General features: G+C 38.2%; 1 protein-coding gene across 1 annotated transcript in view; it reads right to left on the bottom strand.

Annotated features, from left to right (window-relative positions):
• tiam2a (TIAM Rac1 associated GEF 2a) overlaps positions 1-7,954 on the bottom strand; it is a 73,527-nt gene extending 65,573 nt beyond the window's left edge. The window contains 1 exon segment of the mRNA XM_055038167.1: positions 7,768-7,954. The gene's annotated coding sequence lies outside the window, so the exon portion shown is untranslated.
• Positions 7,955-15,055: the final 7,101 nt, after the last annotated feature.

Raw genomic sequence — 15,055 nt, 5'->3', positions numbered from 1 at the left:
ACCGGGAATAAATGATTTCACCCTCCAAGGGGGAAATAATTTAGACTGAATGACATCACTGCGGTATATCAGATTCTGTCAGAGCCAAGGTGAATATCAAGGACTATACAGCTTATGAGGAGCTGTTATTTTGTCTATTAAATGCTCAAACAATTTCTCAAAGCAGGTGAGATGGCCAACAAAACCAGCATGTATTATGAATATTAGGCAGATATCTTCTCATTCAACTAGAAAGAATAAAAACCTAAAAAAAAGACTGTACATATTCAGGAAGCTCCCTTTAGGAAAGCCAGCAATTGTCAAGTTGAGTGCTTCAAAGCACCAAAAGGTTGAAGTGAATCATATGAGATGCATTATACAAGGTACTGCCACAGCTGTCATGTCTTATGGGTCACAGTAAGAAAAGAGTGTTACTGTGTAAGCATTAAGAAAATAAGGTCAACATAAGGCTAAGATCAGATTTTTCGCTAAGAGTCACATAGAAATTTTCTAAACATCACATTTTAGCTTGCAAACAGGTAACACCTTTTTCAATGATAATGGAATATGTGATGCCATAAATAGCCTTCCCCCATCTTCCATGTGTTTACAGTGGCCTGGTGAGCAGGTTGCCCTACACCTACCATCAGGCTAAGGGACACAGGGTTATGTTTTGAGTTTCTGCACATGGATAGATTTAATAATCCACTGACATGACAGTGACCCCACAGGCTAGACTGCTGAGAGGCAACACTTATGAGCGAGCCTGGTATCATAAGCTGCGTCACTGTCTGAGGAGATAGAGGTATTAATATCGACAACAGTCCCAAACAACAACCCAGCGGGCTTTGACATGCACTCAGTAATTAGCTTTACTTCAGCTTTACCTATGGATACACTTATTACTTTACGATGACACATTTCTCAACAGAGACTTTCATCAACTTTTTAACCACACCGGAAGTGAATGTGAAGATAAATGGACCTTGTGGAAGCGACACAAAGCTAGAGCTCTACACAGTCAGCAAGAAAATGCTAAATGGACAATTAGAACTGAAGAGCTACAGGATGAATTTGTGAAATCAATGATAAAGTTGATCATAATGTGCCGACTGAAAGACTAAAGAAAGGGGTGAGATTATCTGGTCCTGATGAGAGATTTAACAACTTAGAACAGCGATCACACGTGGAGTTTTCCATGGCTCTAATCTCAGGGTCATTTTCTTCAATACATAAATGCTCCTCCAAGCATTTATGTATTTTTGCAAAATTTCTTACCGTACATATGCTAAAAACAAACAACTTTTATTTTTTCCTAAGCAGACCCCGAAGTTTGTTAAAGCTCTGTTCACAATGTCCCCCGGACCAGAGCTACACGAGAGGAAGCAGGATTTAATGTGTTTGCTATTGTGCTTAAATGTTCATGTACAAACACATTTTCCTCGCCCAGTGTGAGTCATACTTCTTTTCATCTAAAACATGTTTTTCTCTAACCATAATTTCATGATTTCCTTAGTGAATGATTCATCACAATATCTTGCAAACTACACAGTTTTTTTTAGACAACAGTTGTTGAAGGGGTAGACTCTTTATGGATCAAGAATATCTGTCCCATACAGGAAGATAGTAACATTTTAAAGGAGAGCTAGAAAGAGTTTTTGAGCCAACATAAAATGAGTAAAAAATAAATAAATACTACATTTTTCACCCCTTACTGAATATTGAGAAAAAAACACAATGTGTTTTTGCTATGTGCATTGTTTGAACTGGTCAGAAAATAATACTCAAGTTTAATATTTCAACTTCCAAAACTGAAATATACAAATTGTGCCCTCAAATCACTTTTATTTATTGCCAAAACACTAAAGACAAGTTATTTAAGTTCTATGTTGGAGAAATGCCCCCCTGGCATGTGCTCCACTAAATAATATTCAGGCAATATCAATATTCTGTTCCTCTTTAAGGCTGAAGCACTAAAATTTCCCTTGAACTGCGACCAACAAATTTGTAGAATGCCAAGTTGCAAATACTGATAAAATGTTCAGACAATTTATTTTCTTTAACCTCATTTCAACAAGTGCTACAATCAAAACCTTCACTCATGTATTGTACTTGCTCCTTTAAACAGCTCATGCTTTAGATACCATCAGAGGAAACAGGTCTTCTAGAATTGTTTAGCTTTTGGGAGAAAAGGAATTTCAAGGAAGCCTTAATTGACCACGTTTAATGTGCAGATGCAAGGTTTTGTAGTGACCTAAAATAATCAAGACCCTCGTCTTCTTGTTTGCCCTGGCTGGACTCCAAATGACTGAAACAACATGACAAAAGACTGAGAAGTGGAGAAATAAATTTATCTTGATCGGAGATCAAACCACCAAGCATTTAAAGCAAAGTTGGTGGCAGTGCTAATGAGCCTGAAAATGTTCCTCGACAAAACACAAATATACAGCATCAGCCAAAGACCCTCCAAAACGTCATGCTCGCCAAAGAAACAGTGCAGAATAAGGTTGGCAAAGCCCCACAGAGCTCACAAGCTTCTGAGTGAGAAAACAGTAATAAGTTACAAAACAGCACAGGCCAAGTCTGAGACAAATAAATATATGAAACAAAGTGGCGGATGATCCATTCATGTGCATCAGAATCTTTTCATGCTGCTTTTTGTAATTACGCAAGAGTAAGATGCATCTGACATGCTGGCTGCATTCCATTTGCAAGGCAATTATGCTTTGGTGATAGAAAAATATCTTATTTTATGTAAAATGGCCAATAAATCTCTCACATAGTTGGAAAAAAACAGTACAGTGATTAAACACACCAAGCTATGCAATTTGAAAAAAATAAAAATAAGTAGGCATTTTATCTTCCTTACAATCTCAATGAAAGTCTTTGTCCACCTACCGAGGAGCAGGAGGACTTGTTTAAGTGAACGTGTACCTAAAATTTCCCCCATCCATCATATGTGACAATACAAGACACATGGCGCCAACTGAACATCCCAGAAGTAGAGCACTTTACTCTATAGCACCAGCTGTGTTTGCTTTTCCAATAGGACAAATATAGCAAGGTGGACCTTATGGCTACCGGAGAGCGGCAGGGCAGATCAATCACAATTTCTTTTGTTGGTCGTATTGACCTATATGGCATCTTAGAGCTAATGAGTAAGCGTTACAGATTCACTCATTTCCATACCAACGAGGATAGTAAATTTGCAACACATGGCCTTTCAAAGCAGTAGCTGATCTGCAAACGTGATCTACGTTAAGTTACATCCATCTTTTAATTTATATTTAAAGCCTCTGGCGTAATTTATACATCGCCAAAAACCTCTCGTACATACAGCACTTAAACCTCCATACAGGTATGACTCTGCCCCCCCAACAGCTTCTGTACTCTTGTCTTTGTCATATTCTCTTTGCTCCAACACTGACTAACATTTTATGAAAGATTTATCCACACTATGTACGTAACTCTGTCAGGTTCAACAAACCACTTTATGAGACTGAAATATTGTTTGCCTGCATGAATTACATGAACCCCTGCTCAGCTGCAGTCATGTTACGTAAAAAGATTCCCTTTATGATTTATATTGCCATCAGTAAAAAGTGTGTTTCCTCTTTCAGCTGTTTCTTTGACGTTAATGAAATTCTGACTCACAAATGAAGTCATCTGGTGCCATTTAAATTACATACACTCCCTAATTTACCAGTTTGGTAACTCTTAATCTGATACCTCATTTGGTAAACAGAGTCTCTCTCCATTTAATCTTTATTTTCTTCTGTGCTCTTTTAGACTATTGTTTAGCTGGTGACCTGAATGGTTCACTTCAGTTTAGACCTACACATTAATCTCCTCAAAGGCCTTTAGGTTGCGGCTGCAAAGGAGAATGAATGGGTTAAGCTGGATAACTTCATGCTGTTCTGCTGAGCTTGACAGAAGGTTCCTGTAGTTCAAGAGAGCATTGAGATATCATCCACTTTAGGACCCTGCTGTTGAGCTACCGGTGAATATTGAAGTAATAACAGCAGAAATGTAAATACAAATGTATAACATGATCTAGTTGCTTTGACTTAAAACAGAAAACCACTGCAGCTGTAATAATGTTATCTGTACTGCTATTTTGATGTGGACTAGACCAACATTTGTCAGTATTAGTTCAAAAGTAAACCTTACTGTACAGACTATGAGCTTTGCTGCCTTTCTGCTCTTTGAAGATGGATCTGTATGTTTCCACATTTTGCTGTTGCGACTTATGGCATTCACAGGAAGAACGTGTAAAGCTTGTGGAATATCCCCAAAAGGCTGAACTCTATGTCATGAACCTCAAGCAGATATTCCATTTAGAGCTTTTTCAGAGTGTGTTTTATGCAAAAGCTCTGTGACAATCTGTGATTCTCTTGGTCTTCCATGTGTGTCAGTGCCATAGACAGGCCTGGTACAGTTTCTATAACATTTAAGGTCAATGAAATCATTACTAAAAACTATTACTAAATTGTTTTGGGAAACGCATCTTCCATTTGGACAAGGTTTAGATTAAGAGATGCAACGAGCACAAAGCAAAAAACAACCCATTAGCAAACATGTTTAAATCCTGACTAAAGCATGATTTATTCAAGTGTTTTGAGTTTTATTAATTTGTGAGATCTAGAGTTTTTGTTGAAAGTACCCTTGAAAGTAAAATGTGGCAGTAAGAATCAACAGGGACAATCCTGGCTTCGCTTGTCTTCTCTGTTTACCACCAAATCACAGGTTTTTCCTGAGACATTCAACACCGTATTTTACTTCAACAGCTTTTTATAGAAGACACTCAGGACCCTGCAGGCCTTACACAAACTACACGCTTTGAAAGTCAAACAAGATTAAAATACTGCTTCATAAAATAGAAACACATAGGTCACTGTCGTGGTATCACAACTTTGGCTTCAGCTTTGAATTCACAGAGGCAAAGAATCTGAGAAACAGAAACAAGTTTTTGTTTTGATCCTCTGTTTGTACTATCCTGACTGTCCTGCAGGGTTTTTCCCACCAAGAGGCAGTGAGAGAACTTCCATCTTCCCGTGACAAGAAGCACAGATGTTGTCCATGCCTTACAGGTCACATGCACAGACCCTTATATGGACACGATATGCTGAGGAAAGACATGAAACATTGGTGTTGCTCAGCAGCTTTAGAATTAACAAGCACCTACAAACAGCCGGCTGTCAGAACATTGCTGCTCTCATGAAGCATCAAAGCTCCACAGACAAGAGCAGGGAACACTTTCAGACTGCTGCACTTTATTTAGCTGCAGACCCCCACACAGTATCAACTGACTTAATAAAAAAACAACAACAAAAAAAAACAGATCTTCTGATTCGGGAAGCTTTAGTGATAAATATGTCAGCTTCCCAAGCAATGAGCTGTTTGTGTCTCTACAAACAGCTCCTTTCTCTAAAAAGAGAGAAAGCAACACTTGGGTTTACGCTTCCCTCACTACCAAACAATTATAACAACTGACAGACCTGCCAACTACAAAACACAACTCACAAGTTGAAAACCAAACACCAAAACAAGCTAGTTTTTTTTTTTCATGAAGAGGAAATTACTACTCATACTTATATCAGTATCTGTTTGGTTCCAGCAAGGAAACTGATGTTCCCTGTGGTTACTACAGGAAAATGCAGAACACAAAGCCCAAAATATGTGCTTGGTGGTTGTGACCCGAAGCTCAATTACTGATCTCCAAGTAAAACACAAAAAAAGTGAAAGACTCACACACACACACACACACACACACACACACACACACACACACACACACACACACACACACACACACACACACACACACACACTCACATTTAGACAAAAGAACAACAGCAATTATGTGGGTAAGTAATGATTTCTTTCCATTGAAGAGAGATGAAACATTAAACCAAACACACAGCATGTTTCCTCCCTGAAGAAAAAATAGAAGGCATTTTAGCCTATTTTCTCCCATTGTCATAATTAATGGAAGACATTGCTGGAACTAAATCATCATCAATAAAGTTAATCAGCACTTTTTTAAGTGATTTATAAGACAGGTCACAACACATATAGGTGAGTAACACAACCAGCATCTTTAATTTAATCATTAACTTGTGTTTTAATTAGTAAAACCCTTTTAAAAAGGGAGCTGGATGGTCTGACACTTTCCCGTGTACCATCTTCATGACTGAGGGCCTAATAAGCCAAAAGGCATGCTGGACACCCCCTCACTGATTCATAGATCTGTTTGCTCTGGGCTGGCCCTCCACTCCAGGGGTCCCACGGCCCCTTTTGTTGCCTCTGTATGTGGCTGAAGAGCACTTCCACCCCAGCACAGAGCAAAGCGACAATACAAATAGATAATAGATTACATTGAAACCCGAAACAGCAAGAATTTAGTGGAATGAGCTTTGCTCCCAATGCATAAATCACAAATCCCCAGTGATGGTCTGTACATGTTTTGGTAATTGAATGTTCTCAACAAGTGATAAAAAACAAAATGACTTAAAAAAAAAGAATAATAATAAATAACAAACGATCATAATAAGTGGTTGTTTAAATACAAGTGGCACGCCATGAGAAACAAACCAATGTTGGCTGATTTTTTTTTCATCAGTTCCCATGAATGTAAGAGGCTCTGTTTCTTCAGTACATTCTTTCACCATACAAGAAAATTATGCAAAGAAAAGACTCTAGAGGACCTTTCTGAGAATTCATTCCACCATTTCATACCTACAATTATAATTTAATCACTTCCTACTTCCATTTCATTTGCCCGAAAACAGACCATTGTGTACTTGAACCATGCTGTATGAGTTAACTTTCCCTGTAGTTAGGTATTTTCTTATGATTATAAAAATGTTCAAATCGCAATATACAATTTAAGTTGGTATTATGATATTAAGTATTTCCATTACTGTCATAAAAACCCTTATCAAACAAAAACAGATCTAAGTGGCTCCCATATGACATATAAGTCACATAACCACATTACTATGCAGTAGACTGTAAAAAGCATTTACGACATTACTTTAAATTGTCCACTGTTGTGGTGAGAAGCAAACCCCAAAGCAGACAACAAATTAAGTCAAATTAACCAAATCTGCAAATTTATAAAATGCCCAAGAAACTCAAGCTTTAAAGAGTAGAAAAATCAAATATTTATTTTTGATAAGCTTTGAGAAGGTTGTGTCCATTTTCAATCAAAACATATTTTATTCTGTGAGCCCAAAGCAATCTCCCCCCCAACCCCAACTGTGACATCACGGGATGAAGCAAATACCTTGGTAGCATATGATGGGATGTGGAGGAAGACACAAAAAAAAATGGCCCAACCTTGATTCCACTTTGGATTATTTTATTATGAAAAGAAACTATAAATATAAAAAGTTATTTCTCAAACATTTAATTTTACTTTCAAATATTTATAATGTGCATTAATACATGTCTGAATGGGAAAAGTAGCCTACATGTGATCTGGTTAAATGAAACACGGAGCCATTATTCTGACAAAAACATTTCCACGAAACACAATTGAAGTCACTAAACAATCGCGTGTTTCCACGGGATTTCTTCTGCCACGGTGGGATTAAATGTTCACTGCAGCCAATGAAAAGTCAGAGGAGAAATCAATTCGGCGCACGTTCAAGCGAGACGTGCAAACTTTTTGTTCAAACAACAAAACAACTGCAGGCAGCACTTAAGAGGCGGATGATGCGCTTTCAGACCAGCAGAGTCCTTTACAAGCAGCATGACTGAGAAATAAGTTCGCCTCCAACTCACCGTGTAACGTCTCCTCTACCTGTCGCTGCGTTCACGTGCTCCTCGTCCTCAGAGCATTTCGCATTAAAACAGACAAAACGGCTGCAACCGTAAGGCGGGATTTTACTTGCGTTCAAGAATTCTGATTCCACGACATTATCCGAGCAAACGATCCCGGGACGGAGCGCTGAGAGACTGCGGACTCCTCCCAGACAATGTGGGGTTAAACTCCTCCTTCCTTCCCGCGGACGCTGCTGGGGGATGGCCGTGTGCCTGAATGCCACTCTGAACAGCGGGGGGTTCACTCACAGGTGGAGCTGCGCTGTGAGTGATTTAGAAAGTGGTTGCTGGATTTTGCTGGGTTTCTAAAGGAGATATTTTAGGGAAGGAAACTAAAGTATCTTCTGCAACACATATCTACTTAAATAAAATAAATTTAAAAAAAACATGGGATTTTAGTTATAGTTTTACATTAAAGTTCCTTAGGATCCTTTGTGTGTTTTTTTCCCTCTGTTTCTCATTTTGTGTATGTAAAATGTGATTTGTGAGACCTCCATACTCCTTCAGTTGTTGATGTGTTTTATGCAAAGCTTGAGATTGGAATTGATCTGATTTTCACCTGGATTGGTTCAGAGGAGTCAGTTGGAAGTTCAATTTTTTTCTAATTTATAGATGCACCATTTATGAATGCTACTGAGCATGGATGCTACTGAGAAAGTAAAATGATTGACTATTGTCAGTCGGATATTTACTGAGCTTAAGCAAATATATTTATGATGCTCTCTAGAAGGAAACTATTTTGTTTCACATGCTGAGACATTTAGAGGAAGTAGTTAGAGTGTGAGAGACAGTAAGACTTTACCCAGCTACCAGAAAGTCTCTTGAGATAACAAAGTTGTTCTATCGGGTTTTAGCTTCTACTATAGAGCATATGCTATAGGAAACATTGGTGGCATTTTGGATATCTTAGATTTAAGATAAGGATGAGTAACTTTGGTAATTTGCCCTTTGAGAATAAAAGAAGTTGTTTTGTTCTTGATATTGATTCTAAAGTCAACTTGAAAGGTCTCTAAATATAAATAATTGATTTATCAAGGCAGGAAAGGTGGACAAAATTAGCTGAATACCATCTTGTATCTTCTAGAAAGATAACTCTTAAAGGGTAATTAGCATCGGCACATGAAAGTTCATAAAAACTGGAGATCGGAATTTAGTGTCTGACGAACCAATCAGACACTAAATTCGGATTGGTGCATCTCTGATTTGGTTATCGGGAAGCCTGTATTTGATATAAACATTGCAGATGAGATGTTAATACTCTGAAGCGGAGTATTGATAAATAACACCAATATTCAGGTCGGAGTGTCCTCAGCTTCCACCTAGCCTCTTAACAGTCTTCACACAATGCTGTCTTTTAAAGTCTGGCAACCATTACAGGAGTAGAGCTGGATTAGATTCATGAACTAATGCCAGAACATGGCCAAATTCGCCAGCAATTGTTTGTAATCTCCCTTATTTACCGTAACTGTCTTCTCAGAATACATTGTAGCTGCATTCTTCTGTTTAATTCCCTTTCTGCTGTGTTTACAGCAATTTTGTTTACTTGTTTGTCTCTGGTTTTACTGTTAAGGCATTTCCTTTTTAAAAGTATTTCTGCTTTCCTGCAAAAGAGTGCATTTATGCTCCTTCCTGGAACACCTTTCAGCCCTTTAGTTTTCAATTTTGCTTAAGAAGAGGAACATGATGCATACTTTGCATAGCACTAATGAGTCCATCTGTCATAAGGATCAATGAACTGATGGCCAGACCGATAAGGAACAAGTTTGAGCTCCTTAGACAGTCGGACGGCATGTTTGCGCTAGTGGCCATTGCTATTTTTAACAGTAGTTTCTCCCTTTTGTTTTTAATGGTTACTTCTCTAAATGCCTCCACTCCCAGATAATCAGCTGCTCTGCTTCACTCTCCTCTCTCCAGTTTCGTGAGTTCTGGGTTTTGTAGCGTAGCTCTTTGGCCGGACTTACGCTATCTCCACATCTATACAGCTGCTATACAACGAGGTCCCAAATGAAGATGCTTATCTCTCCTCCTCCCATTGTAACAGCAGATCCCATAACACTCATCTCCTTTTATCAGGATCTGTCTACACAACAAGCAGTCTTTCATCCCCATACAGTCTGGATATAGCTATTGGGATTCAAGCTCCAGACGGTCACTTGCCTTCAAATCTACATATCTTGTTTGTCACATTTTCAGACGTGTAAAAGAATGATTCAAGTGAATAAATGATGAAAGAATTTGAATCACTATAAGTGGAAAAGGGATTATGGGTAAATTGCAAACTCTTGTTGAAAGGACTATGATGTTCTGTTGGTAAAGAATCAGTAGAAGAGTACCAGTGTCTCTGAAGTATTGGAACCCTTAAAGTTTTACACATTTTACATTTAATTAGAATTTCATGTGATGAACTGACACAAAACAGCACAAAATGTAAAAGTGTAAGGAAAAATATACCATTTTCAACATTTGTTACAATTAAAAACGGGAAAGTTGTGAAAAGCATTTGTCTCTACCAGTCATACGTTCACACACAAACTGTGATATCTTTAAATATCTTATCACTGTCTTAAATCACTTAAATGGTGAAAAAGTCCATCTGTATCTATCTTAACCACAACATACTGTAAATAAAGATATTTGTGAAGGCCGTTGAGGTTTGTTAGAAAACATTAGTTAACAACCAGCATTATGAAGACCAAAGGACACAGGAAATTTGTCAGAGATATAGTTATAGAGGAGCTCAATCCCCATTTAAACTAAATAAAACAACACCAAAGACTTTAAACATCTCACAGAGAGATGTTCAAAATGGGAAGAAAATGGCACAACTACAAGATAATAGCATAGCAGAGCTCCTTATCTCACAACAGGTAAAGGAGAAAATCAACCAGAGAAGCAGCCAAACGTTCCATTGTCACTCTGAAGGGGATGCACAGGGGTACTCAACAGGAATCTAGTAACTGTGAACTTCACAAATCTGGCCGTCATTAAAAGAAGAAGAAAGCCTCAGGGACCCCTGGTTTGAATAAGCCAGACACACAACAATCTAAAAGGTGCTGTGGTCAGATAAGACCAAACTTAACATTTTCTCGCATAAATGGAAGAGTCTGTAGATCCACAGAGGCAGTTGGTAGTTCTGGGTTCATTCTGCACCAAGTTTGCATGTTTTTCTCATGCAGACGTAGGTTCTCTCCTCAAACCTTGAACTCATGCTGATGCCTGTTTTTACTTGCACAAATTTGCATCAGTTATATTGCTCTAATTATATTGCTGATTGTAACTTCACAAAATGGGAAAATAGTTAATAATTCAGCAGATATGAATACTATCAGAAGACATTGTCCACAAAACACTGACTGTAATGAACCCGGTAACTTTCTGCATAGAATATTCCCATGTAAAATAATTGCCTCTAAACAGCATCCTACTGGTCATAGCTTACAGTAACTCAGTCTGCTGGTCAGTTGCAGACAATTGTACAGCTCCCATAGGAACAATAGCAACTGGAATAAATATCCGGTAATGTCACTTTATTGGTTTAAAAGACATTGGGGAGCAGAAAGAAAAATTGTGAAATCAGCCAAAATGTTCTATTTTATGCTGACAGACACAAAAATGGGCCGCAGCCAGGCAGTCAGATAGAACCTTCCGTAATACACACACACACTAATCAACACCTCAGCCTCACTTATGGATCTCGAAAGAAGTGTTTCCAATACTTCCATTGCAGCTATTCTAACAATCACTGCGTTGGTCTACCCTCGCTGCTACACTAATAGGGTTGTCACAGTCTGTGCATGTTGCAGTGACAGAAACTGAGAGAAAAGGCTGCAAATCTCACGCCAAGTATTGCAATCACGACCAACCGAAGGAGGATGGGCCTGCTCTGCATCCACATGTAGTTACAGTTCTCACATTTACTCTGGGTGACTTGTTTCAGCTGGACAAAAAAGCTCCTAACGAATTAGGTTTGCCAGAAACAAAAGGCAGAAGTTATCTCAAGGTGTGTGTCTTTGTCAGACAAAAGGAGGTATTTAGCGCTGGTCACATTACCCAGCTACACCCTTAAACAACTACTCACTGGCTTCTGAAAATATCAGCCTGAACATAAAAAAACAATTGAAACAAACAACAGATGAGGGAGATGTTTTCCCAGGAAGGGCTTGAAGTGTAGAGACTGGGTGAGAAAAAAACTGGGCCATGTTGGAGAGGCCTTTAATTGAACATGACAGGTCTAATCCAAGTGATAGTTCGCACCGTCCTGCGGGTCAAAGTAATGAGAAATCGATGACGACAACGAGTGAACCTCTCACGCCAGGGTCATTTAGCGCTTTGCAAGTGAACGCGGAGTGCTTAAGCGCCCTAATTTAACTGTGATTTCAATATAATTGAATGAGAGAAAACTTCTTTTTTAAAGTCAAGTGTGTTAAATGCTTCTTGAGCTGCAAAGCTGTTAGTATTACTCAGCTGAAACTTCTCTATGAAAAAAAAATAATTCGAGAGATGAAGGTAATGGCTGATGGAGCAGACTGGCAGAGAGCTGTCTGTGGCTTGTATTTTATTTTATTTTTTATCACAGAATGTATAAACCTGGGTGGGAAACCGCCTGTGTGAAGGATTTGTCCCTCACACATTGCATCATCTGTCTACCTGTCTGCCAGCCACATTTGTCATTATTGAGAAGAAATGGAGGCCAGCAGGAAGAAGAGACGACTGAGGTTTTGTTGATTGCCTTGTGTCAGTGTTGAAGGCACCATGTTCTTTATGCTGCTGCTTGTGGAATAAAGGATTTACATGGCTGCTTAATAAACAATCCAAAACTTTCAAGAAACAGATTTTAGCCGCACGAGTTTAGCTTCACGTTCTGTAAAATTGAATAAATGAATTTGTGTCAGGCTGCGGACCTTGTATATGTGGAGCAGCTCTTTGGAATGGACTTACGTTTGTTTTTCTTTAGTTTTGTTTCGGCTTTCGCCGACTTCACTCATTGTGTCAGTAGCTTTCTGACTGTTATCCATACACTGTAATGGGAATGCTGAAAAAAATCTACAGAAATTTATTGTGTGAAATCTACTTTATTATTGCACTAACAAAAAGAAAATGGACTGTGTTAAAGAAAAAAAAAGTTTTTTTTTTACACATTTAACATTAAGGTGTAGCCAAAGAATTCAAATTATGGCAACAATGTGATTAGATTCGAAAGCAAAATACAGAAAAGATTGGAATTTCATGTGAATCATCCACAACACATTTTTCTTGTAAAGACGCTGGAAGATATCTGCAAACTTTCTGTAAGTCTGATTTACTATGACATGAGTCTGGCTTTTTAACTGCCCAGACAAAAAGAGTAAGCAAATATGATGCGTGGCAGCATTAATGTGAACAATGTTGTGGAAAATCACACTTTTGATAGGAAATGTATAATGCATAGGAAGAAAAAAAAGAAAACACTGAATTAACCAATATAAACATGATTCCTTTCAGTTACAGATATTCTCACTTCTGGGCCACATTATTTTAAAGCTAACTTAACTCAAAGTCTGTAAAATATACGTAAAATGAGACAGAGACCTCAGTGTGAGACTCGTTAGGCTTGTAGATCCGAAATGCCGCGTTTTCCAGGAAAGCCCACTGTGACTCACTTCGACAGGCTTTGAGGATATGTGTAAGCATCTGCTGTGTGAAATCAGATCTTTCACCGAATCCTATTACAGTTCAGTGCGACACAAGGAAAACTCTGTGAAAAACAACATGTTCTTTATCCCTATAAGATTCCGTGTGTTATGTCTTTTTTGTTTGCATTTTACAGATTTTCTCTCTGGCTGCAAGAACTGATGTATTTTTTTTGCTCCACAGAATGCTTTGCTTTGCTTAGCTTAGCATACAAAGACAGAGTAACATACAGTCTAAAACACTCACTGGAAGATATATTTGATGATGATCAATCCTTTCATGCATGAATTTTGATCCTTTGTGTCAGGATTTATTTTTCCTTTTTTTGGGGGGGAAGGGGGATTTTCTTAAGGCATAAAAAAAGTAGGAAAAACATTTTTGTAAAAAAACAAAAAAACAAAAAAATTTTACATTTTTTTTTTGGTGATCAATTGTAATTTTCTCCAAATACAAGGTTGTTACTTGAAAAATACACAAGTACTATTGTTCTTTAGGGGTCATCTAATGTCACAATATTTTTTTTACCTGCAAGAGTCGTCTACAGTAGAAGGAGGCACAGGGTTGGTCGGCATGCTTTTTTGTCTGTAGGTCATAATGAATTTAACCCCAAAAAATTTCTTGCATTTGCAGCTGATGGCCTATAGTTGATAGTGTATTTTATGATGCATTAGTGTCAACTTCAGTGGTCTGTGTGCACTTATAACATAAAAATCTACAAGAAGCACAAGAAAATGGCTTTTAGATAGCTGTCCACTGTAGTGACCACGGTGCATACAGATGTAGGTGCAGATTGTTTTTTAAATGCATTCACATTGTGGTTTTCCGCAAAGCATGTGAGAACATTAGAAAAAAAAACCATAACATTATATCCTGTGCTGTACATATTTTATAAAGTCATCCAATCATAGAAGCAGCCTGCGATAACTCTGGGGGAGCAGTAGAGATCCACAGCTCAGGTGGAGGAATCGTTGACCGGACAACTATTATTTGTCCTCAAAATCTGACCTCAATGGAAGAGTGGAAATACTGTGTATCTTTTTAAAGGAAGCCAGAAACATCCACCTTTATGGCTGAACAACTATGCAAGATCCAATGTGCAGAAAACTATCACCCTGAATGCACCATGCCAACTGTGACAAAATATGGCAACAGCATCATATTGTGGGGATGTATTTCTTCAAAACACCAGCTAAGCTGGTTATAGGTGACAGGAAGACAAGCGGAGCTAAATAGAGGAAATTCCTTTCAGAAATCTTGTTGAAACATCAGTTTCAAACTCCAGTCCTAACAGGCCGGTTGTTCTGCATCTTTTAGATGTTCCCCTAGTTTAATATACCTGAGTAGAATGGCTAAATTACCTTGTCAGCATGCGATCGGTTCCTACAAAGCCCTGCTAAAGATCTAAAAGTTGTAGGGCACAGCACCCTGAGAACTGGAGATCAAGTGGTATAATGTTTTTCCAAAGCACTTAAAAAAACTAATAAAATATGCATCAGAAAAGAATATGAATGATTAACTGAAGGTCTGGACAGGCCTAGTTTGAATCCAGTAGCAGAGAATAAGGAAGCAGTCTGCAGCT

This window comes from Poeciliopsis prolifica, unplaced genomic scaffold (assembly GCF_027474105.1).
Source record: "Poeciliopsis prolifica strain line A6 unplaced genomic scaffold, Auburn_PproV2 SCAFFOLD013, whole genome shotgun sequence".
Classification (NCBI taxonomy): Eukaryota; Metazoa; Chordata; class Actinopteri; order Cyprinodontiformes; family Poeciliidae; genus Poeciliopsis; species Poeciliopsis prolifica.
The sequence above is the reverse complement of the archived record's forward strand: the minus strand, read 5'-3'. Positions and strand labels throughout refer to the sequence as shown.